The 9,965-nt window shown below is 35.0% G+C and overlaps 1 protein-coding gene across 1 annotated transcript in view; it reads right to left on the bottom strand.

The window, feature by feature from the left end:
* NCAM2 (neural cell adhesion molecule 2) overlaps positions 1–9,965 on the bottom strand; it is a 251,238-nt gene that overhangs the window by 162,644 nt on the left and 78,629 nt on the right. The window lies entirely within an intron of this gene.

Raw genomic sequence — 9,965 nt, 5'->3', positions numbered from 1 at the left:
AGAGAGAGAGAGAGCAAGCACACATCGCTGACTCAATGGACAAAATTTGAGCAAACTCCAAGAGACAATGGAGGATAGAGGAACCTGGCAGGCTATAGTCTATGAGGTCACAAAGAGCTGAACACAACAACTGAATCGAATTTGGTCTCCCACTTTGTGGACAGATTCTTTACCATCTGAGCTACCAGGGAATAATGTATATTAAAGTAACAATGAAATAGTTTTGAATGTTGATGGGAAAAATAAGGTGGTGAGTAAAAAAAAAAAGTTGGGAAAAGATAAATTATTGTGCTAATATCTATGGTATGTTAGAGAGGCTGGAACTACTATCTACATTAAAAACTTGAGTATTACATTCATGGTAACGTAAAGGTTCACCTACGCATGATGTAGATCCAATCATAGGAACTGGTTACAGTGTTCTTTTGATTGTTTTTATTAGTAAATGAGGAACCAGTTCAACAACTGAGCTTTCTTAGGACAGAGGAAGTTTGTGAACTTGAGCGTGGAGGAAATATATGAGGTAGTTGCCAAGAAAATACGGGCTGAGTACTGAAAAACAGACAGAGCATGCATTAAGCTATGGGTCACAGTTGTAAAGAGAGATCATTCAGAATGATTCCAGCTAGGTTTAGCTGTCCTCCAATACATGTGGTATAGGCACTGAGGTTACTTAAAGGATGACTGGTATTTTTCTGGAAATTGTTTTCAAAGAAAAAAAAGATTGAGGAATGTATATATGGTAATGATTATAACAGACAATGAAATTTAAGCTGGGGAATAAAAGAAGTAAAAGAGTGGGTGATTTGAGCCAGGGAAAAGATGATATAATCCATAGATATTAAAATTACATCATTTCTATGTATTTGATAGACTATAAATATGATTTTCTTACTATCAAATATGAATTTTAAAAAATTAGGCATCCAAGAATGAAGAACTTGGAAAGTTGGATAAGAACTTCTATGGATTAAAAAACAACAGCAATGATGGTGCTTTAAGATACAGATCATGACAATACATAATAGCCAAGGAAGAGTCTCCTAAGAGGGATTTTTCCCTCAGTAAACACAACTACTTGATATATGACTGAACATAAATTATTACTGAAGATGTTGAATATATTTTATTTAAATTTATTATTTGTTAATCCATGACTCAAAAGTAACGATGGGATTATAATAACTGTGCCAAAGTACTTTTCATTAATATATATTCAATTTTACAAATTAATTATCATGTAACTAGCATTTTTTTATACATTTGTTTTTGCTTCATGCTTAAAGTTGACAATGCAAATTTAACAAATGTATTTTTTGCAAGTTCCTTACTAGAATGTTTACTGAAATATTTTCAGATATCTATGTCTAGTTGTCCAAATGTAAAGCAATTCATTCAAATTTATTTCATTTTGTTCTTGAACTTACTATCTTCCACTAAAATTTTTCATAATAAATCAAAGTTACATTTACTAGGAAATTTGTTATTTTTGTTGTCTATGGATATTCACTGAAATCTACATATTTCTTTGTTACTAAATTATTTTATATTTTCCTCAATGGTATAGATTCTTTCAAAGGATAAAGTAAATAACACATGAAATCTAAAACAGAATATGGCATTCACAAGAAAAGATAATATTATTTTCTCTTATAAAGACAAAGAGAACTAACTTTCAGTATGTAAATAATTTTTTCCCAGAATAATCATGGTAAAATTGTTAACTAATATATTATCCTATGAAAAATATAATAGTTTCCTTCTGCTAGAAATACTTATGTATATTTTAAAGTAGCCATTCATTAATAAATACTTTAAAAAAAGAAAAATGATATTTTATTTTTTGTTTCCTAGAATTTCCTCAAAAAAATTTTTTTTTAATTACATGTTGGACTTATGACTAGTCATCTTGCATACTTTTTGTTTGAGGTGTGAGCTGGAAAAGAAATTTCAGAAAGTTGTAAATGATTGAAAACCCACTTCTCAACAAGCTCAGAAGCATCCCAGGAAGATTTCCAATATGCCTAATTATATTCTGCCATCTACATCAGATGAGGAAAAGAAGTATCCATTTGCCTACTGCCCAGCAGGGATCTACAATACTGCTCTCAGAGCACTACAATGAAAAAATGCATTAGGATGATTTTTAAAATGTCACTCAAATATAAAATCCTTCAAAAAAGCCCATTATCTGTGGAAAGACAAAAAAATACAGGCATTAAAATCTGCAGGTGCCAGAAGCAAGCTCTTTAGTATTCTTCTCTACAATCAGAAACTTTTCTTTTTCCAATGTAAAGACATTACCAAAGTAATCTTAGCTTTTCTTATAATTGAGTTGTACAGATGAGCTATATGGAAGGAAATTGCAAATACATTGCCTCATAGCTTAAGTTATTATAAAATCATAAAATGAAGAATTAAGTAAATATCTGAATTTTAAAAAGTATTAGCATGGAAATAAAAAGTATATCTTAAAATATATGATTATCTACTGACTCAAGAGAAAGATGTACAGAATAGTGAAATGTTGAAGGAGATTTACTTTATCCATCATGGAACTGAAAAATGAATCAACTTACCTAAAGTCACAGAGTAGGTAAATGGCAAATCCAGAAACTGAAATAATCACTGCTGCAACTACCATAATTTCAATTAAATGTCATTTTATTTGAAATGGGGACACAATTCAAATATATTTGAAATTCATGAGCTATACAAACAAATTATTTTCATATATCTTATTCTATGTATAGCTGTATTGGATATCTAGATTACATTAATTTCAGTGTTGGTGTGTATTTTCATGTGTGTGTATGGGGGGTTGTGATGAAAGAAATATAGTCAGTTTAAAGGTAGAGGTTCTCCACAGGGTGCCCACACAAGAGCAATTTTGGGGAGTTTCAAAATTAAGCTCTCTAATCACTGTCAAGGATGCTGTAAGAATACTTAGGAACTGGAGTTCCTGGTCACAGCAAACACCTTCTTCCAAGACACAAGAGACTACTCTACACATGGACATCACTAGATGGTTAATACTGAATTCAAATTAATTATTTTCTTTGCAGATGAAGATGGATAAGCTCTATACGGTCAGCAAAAACAAGACTGGGAGCTGACCGTGGCTCAGATCATGAACTCCTTATTGAAAAATTCAGACTTAAATTGAAGAAAGTAGGGAAAAACCACTAGGTCATTCATGTATGACCTAATATAAATCTTTTATGATTATACACTGGAAGTGAAAAATAGATTCCAGGGATTAGATCTGATAGACAGAGTGCCTAAAGAACTATGGATGGAAGTTCATGACATTGTAAGGAGGTGGTGATCAAAACAATTCCCAAGAAAAAGAAATGGAAAAAGACAAAGTGGTTGTCTGAGCAGGCCTTACAAATAGCTGAGAAAAGAAGAGAAGCAAAGGCAAAGGAGAAAAGGAAAGATATACCCATTTGAATGCAGAGTTCCAAAGAATAGCAAGGAGAGATAAGAAAGCCTTCCTCAGTGATCAATGCAAAGAAATAGAGGAAAACAATAAATGGCAAAGACTAGAGATCTCTTCAAGAAAATTAGAGATACCAAGGGAACATTTCACGCAAAGATGGGCACAATGAAGGACAGAAGTGGTATGGACCTAACAGAAGCAGAAGATATTAAAAAGAGGTGGTAAGAATACCCACAAGAACTATACAAAAAAGATCTTCATGACCCAGATAACCACCATGGTATGATCACTCACATAGAGCCAGACATCCTGGAGTGTGAAATCAAGTGAGGAAGCATCACTATGAACAAAGCTACTGGAGGTGATGGAATTCCAGTTGAGCTATTTCAAATCCTAAAAGATGATGCTGTGAAACTGCTGAACTCAATATGCCAGCAAATTTGGAAACCTCAACAGTGGCCACAGGATTGGAAAAGGTCAGTTTTTATTCCAACCTCAAAGAAGTGAAAGTGAAGTCACTCAGTCATGTCCAACTCTTTGCCACCCCATGGACTATAGCCTACCAAGCTCCACCATCCATGGGATTTTCCAGGCAAAAGTAGTGGAGTGGGTTGCCATTTCCTTTTCCAGAGGAGCTTCCCAACCCAGGGATCGAACCCAGTCTCCCACATTGTAGGCAGACACTTACCATCTAGGCTACCAGGGAAGTCCAAAGAAAGGCAATGCCAAAGAACGTTCAAACTACTGCAGAAATGCACTCATCTCACACACTAGCAAGGTAATGCTCAAAATCCTCCAAGCAAGGCTTCAACAGTACATGAACCGAGAACTTCCAGATATTCCAGCTGGTTTTAGAAATGGCAGAGGAACCAGAGATCAAATTGCCAACTTCCGTTGGAACATCGAAAAAGCAAGAGAATTCCAGAAAAAACATCTACTTCTGCTTCACTGGCTACACTAAAGCCTTTGACTGTGTGGATCACAACAAATTATGGAAGATTCTTAAAGAGATAGGAATACCAGATCACCTTACCTGCCTCCTGAGAAACCTGTATGCAAGTTAAGAAGCAATAGTTTAAACATGACAAGGAACAATGAACTGGTTCCAAACTGGGAAAGGAGTACAACGACAAGGCTGTGTATTGTCACTGTGCTTAAATGCAGAATACATCATGAGAAATGTCAGGCTGGATGAAGCACAAGCTGGAATCAAGATTGCTGAGAGAAATATCAATAATCTCACATGCAGATGACACCACCCTTATAGGAGAAAGTGAAGAGGGACTAAAGAGCCTCTTGATGAAAGTGAAAGAGGAGAGTGGAAAAACCTGTCTTAAAATTCAACAGTCAGAAAACAAAAATGGCATCCAATCCCATCACTTCATGGGGAAGAGATGGAGAAACAATGGAAACAGTGACGGACTTTATTTTCCTGGGCTCCAAAATCATTGCAGATGGTGACTGCCGCATGAAATTAAAAGACACTTGCCTCTTGGAAGATAAGTCATGACAAACCTAGGCAGCATATTCAAAACCAAAACAACACTTTGCTAAAGTCCATATAGTCAAAGCTATAATTCTTCCAGTAGTCAGATGTGGATGTGAAAGTTGGACTATAAAGAAGGCTGAGAGCCAAAGAATTGATGCTTTTGAACTGTGGGTTTGTAGAAGACTCTTGAAAGTCCCTTGGATTGCAAAGGAATCAAACCAGTCAACCCTAAAGGAAATCAGTCCTGAATATTCATTGGAAGGACTGATGTTGAAGCTGAAGCTCCAATACTTTGGACACCTGATGTGAAGAGCTGACTCATTAGAAAAGACCGGAATGCTGGGCAAGATCAAAGGCTAGAAGAGAAGGGGATGACAGAGGATGATATGGTTGGATGGTATCACCGACTCAATGGACATGAGTTTGAGCAAGCTTTGGGTGATGGTGAAGTATAGGGAAGTCTGGTGAGCTGCAGTCTATGGGGCCACAAAGAGTCAGACAAGACTGAATAACATGATGCAGTTCAAAGTCTGGAAGAGAGACCTAGACATTTTCCAGGAAGAAAGGCTCAGACAGGTACACATGTATACATCTCTTTATGTGATTCTGATGTACAACCTTGGTTCAGTACCTCTCACCCTTTCCCCTGATTATTAACTCAAATTTAAATATCACAACAAGGAAGAATATTGGGGTACAAAATATTATTTAAGATTTTCTTATATAATGTAATATCAAATGAAAGAATTTTCTTTTAGACATTGATAATCATACAAACTGTGATACAGAAATTCATGGGAATGGAATTCTATCACTTGGAATTTAACACATTTCATTATCTATAATCCCTGATTCTTGGAAAGTCTCTGCAATTTTGTAACTTCCATTCACTCTTTTGTCATACAGTAAGCAATATGTCTCGTTCAACCGGACATTGTGGGGCCCTAAATGGGAAACCTTAAAAAGAAGGGCTAGCTTTGCAGTTTAGAGCTAAGATGGCGCCTGGCGGAAGCGCGGCCTAAGCTGTCTGTCAAAACTTTTGATTGGCTCTCTTGATTTCCGTGCACGTGGACAGTGTGTGATCACCATAGACTCCTGTTATAATGATGGCATATGACGATTTGACCTTTAATGTGATTGGTGCAACTATGGAAAGTCCCTCACAAACCCCTCCCTGCTTGCCTTTATAAACCAAGAGCTTGCAGCAATAAAGCGGAACCCCTGTCGCGTCTGATTGTCTCTCCCTTGCCGAGGGGCTGGGTTGGCGGACAGCAGGCTCACCTCTCCTGGGGACCCCTTGGCTTTGCTGAGGGAAGTTCCACTGCCTCTCTCTTTCTGCAGAGCACCCCCTGCAGAAATGGCTGTCTTTAAAATATTTGAACAACCATATCATGATTGGTTTTTTTCAATTATTTAGTAAAACATTTTTTGCTGGTTTTATCTGTCCCTAGTTGTTGTTATTGTTGCTTTTTATCAGTCTTAATATCAGGCACTAAGAATTGCCTGTAATTACACACTAGAATGCATCTTGAGGATTTGGTAAAGAAGTATAAATAAAATTTCTTATAAACACATTGGTGCAAAAATTTTGCAAAGTATAATTACTTACAAGGTACATTAAAAATACTTATGAACTGTCTTTTATTATTAAAGATGATGCTCTAAATGTTACCATATTTCAGTTTTTCATTTCACTGCAGGTTTTATAACAAAGTGCAGATATTTGAAACACTGCTCTCTTTCTTAAATCAGTAATTGTGGATTTCACAGTCTCATTTTGTAAATTCTATTTAAAGAGATAAAAGAAGTTGAAAATCTTAAGTTGTTTTCTATAATACAAAGATGTTGCAAATTATACCATTAACTTTTTAAAGCTTCTTTTTAAATCAGTATAAGCAGTTTTCATCAACCTAAACAAATTTAAAGGAGGTATTCTGAAGATGATATATTTTCCAAAATGCACCAATGCAGAGGCCTGTCAGAAGAATAAGCTGAACTAAGTCTATGATAGCACAGAAAAATATGCCAAAGGTATGCCTGGAGGCTGTAGAAGTCCACTTATATACTTAAAATTTCTATTTTGATATGAAATTTCAGATTTCAAAATTGCATATTCATAAGTGAAACACTGCTAATTTTAAATATGCCTTCATTCCTCTCCTGAATAGTATGCACTATGAAGCAGAAAACATTTTGTTTTATACTGCTGTATTCTTGTGCATAGGATAATACATGGAAACATAAAAGCCCTCAATAAAAGATGCTGATGGTTGTTAAAAGAACTTGCATAAATGGTACAGGAAACATTAGCAATGGAAATTTCTGTAAGTTTAAAGATTATTTTACTGTTTACATTTTATTAAATATAATTTTCAAGAACTCATATTTGCTTTAGGATGAAAAAATGAGGAAATACAAAAAGGCTAATATAATCTTCATATTTTATATAAATAAAAAATTAAGAACTTTTAATAGAGATTTTCAAATAATGTGAAAAACTCACTCCATTATCCTTTGCCCTCCATTAAAAGTGGTTTATATAAATAAATCATTTAAAACCATTCTAGAAGTTTCCTTAGGTCCAAAGATGTACCTACTCAAAAAATAATATCCTAGAGCATAAAATAATAATGAACACAATAGTAAAATTATCAATGTCTTTATGCTAAGAATTTAATTTGTTATAAAATTTAAAACATATTATTCAAGTGCTTGTATCAAAGAACTGTCTCTCTTTATGGTTTCTAGATATCCCTTTTGTCTTGGTATTTTATCCTGCAAGAACATTTGAAGCATGGTACAGATCATAGTGCCTCAATTCATGGAGAAAAATGCTTGCCACTTTTCTACAATCAAATTAGAAACAGTTTGGTACAACTATGACTTCTGCATATAAGTATAAAGATAACTGTTAAAGTATACTTTTTATACTTTGTATTGTTTATTTTTAATCTTAAATGTGAGTTTAAATACATCTATTTATTTGAAGGAATAGAAAGCAATCTGGACTTAAAGAACTGAAGTTAACAGTGAATCAGCAAGTAGGGTTGTTTTCTTTGACACAGAATAAAACACAGTTTTCAAATAAGCGTAAAAGAACAGATAATCCTATTATTTTAATCACAAAGTTTGAGCTGATCTAAACTCAGGCTATGACCAGCATTTCATATTTTACTTCAGCAAAATAAAAATAGGTTATTTTTGAAGTTAAATCACTATTTTTTTCCTAATTTAATACAAATTTAAGTTTATTTTGGCCACATTTGTAGGCATGTGAGATCTTAGGTATTGACCAGGGATCAAACTAACACACCCTGCATTGGAAGCCCAGAGTCTTAACTACCAGTCAGGGAAGTTCCACTATACTTTTATTTATTGAGTTTATTGGCATCATTTTGAAGGATCATTTGGTGTTAAGGACTGAAATTAAATGAGTTTTTGCTACTAAGATTTGTGAACTTTCTACCTATTAATTAATAATGTAGTATATTTATTTACTAGAGGGAAGTGATTGACCTCATAAATAGAAATATCTCCCCAAGGCAGGGATCAAATCCAGGTCTCCCAAATTGCAGGCAGATACTTTACCAGCTGAGCCACAAAGGAAGCCCAAGAATCCTAGAGTGGGTAGCCTATCCCTTCTCAGCAGATCTTCCCAACCCAGGAATAGAACTGGGGTCTCCTGCATTGCAGGCAGATTCTTTACCAACTGAGCTATAAGGCAAGCAAATTAAATGAGTTTTTGTTACTAAGATTGTGAACTTTCTACCCATTAACTAACAATGTAGCATAATTTATTTACTGTAGGGAAGTGCTTGACCTCACAAATAGAAGAAAGGCAAATAGGGGTTGTTCTCAAAATTTTATAGCCAAACTTTGTATCATGTTAAATTGATGCAAGTTTGAAATAAGTGTTTTAAATCTATGGTGTGTGTACCAGTGAAGGTGTACCTGCTAAGTACAAAATAGCATGTTTAAGAAATGTTCGATACAGGATACAGGATGCTTGGGGCTGGTGCACAGGGATGATCCAGAGAAATGATATGGGGTGGGAGGTAGGAGGGGGGTTCAGAATTGGGAACTCATGTACACCCATGGCTGATTCATGTCAATGTATGGCAAAACCAATACAGTATTGTAAAATTAAAAAAAAAAAAAAGCAGAGACATTCCTTTGCCAACAAAGGTCTGTCTAGTCAAGGCTATGGTTTTTTCCTGTGGTCATGTATGGATGTGAAAGTTGGACTGTGAAGAAAGCTGAGCACCAAAGAATTGATGCTTTTGAACTGTGGTGTTGGAGAAGACTCTTGAGAGTCCCTTGGACTGCAAGGATTTCCAACCAGTCCATTCTGAAGGAGATCAGCCCTGGGATTTCTTTGGAAGGAATGATGCTAAAGCTGAAACTCCAGTACTTTGGCCACCTCATGTGAAGAGTTGACTCATTGGAAAAGACTCTGATGCTGGGAGGGACTGGGGGCAGGAGGAGAAGGGGACAACAGAGGATGAGATGGCTGGATGGCATCACTGACTAGATGGACATGAATTTGAGTGAACTCCAGGAGTTGGTGATGAACAGGGAGGCCTGGCGTGCTGCGATTCATGGGGTCGCAGAGTCGGACATGACTGAGCAACTGAACTGAACTGAATGCACAAAGAAAATATGAAAGAGTTAAGAGTTAAATGACAACCAGGATTTTGTGAATTTAAATTATTTTCATTTTCATAGTGCAAGGTAGAGGAATCGAAATGGCAATAAGTATTTTATGGATTCAGTGTTTACCAAAAGTTTGTATGTAGGAAAACTTAACAATTTAAAATTTTGTCTTAACGAGAAACTTCTTTAATATTAAAATTTGACATTTTTCTCTTATGAATTTAGTTTTAGGTTGACTGTGATAGTTGTCTTTTCAAAAATAAATCATTCTTGCATTTCTACAAGTTACTTGGTGAAATGGAGAGCAATATGAGATTTAATTATATAAAAAACACTGTAAATACAATGCTTTTGAAAATCACTGTATATTAAATTGCTGTT

Source organism: Oryx dammah, unplaced genomic scaffold (genome assembly GCF_014754425.2).
Source record: "Oryx dammah isolate SB20612 unplaced genomic scaffold, SCBI_Odam_1.1 HiC_scaffold_2, whole genome shotgun sequence".
In the NCBI taxonomy this organism is placed as follows: Eukaryota; Metazoa; Chordata; class Mammalia; order Artiodactyla; family Bovidae; genus Oryx; species Oryx dammah.
The sequence above is the reverse complement of the archived record's forward strand: the minus strand, read 5'-3'. Positions and strand labels throughout refer to the sequence as shown.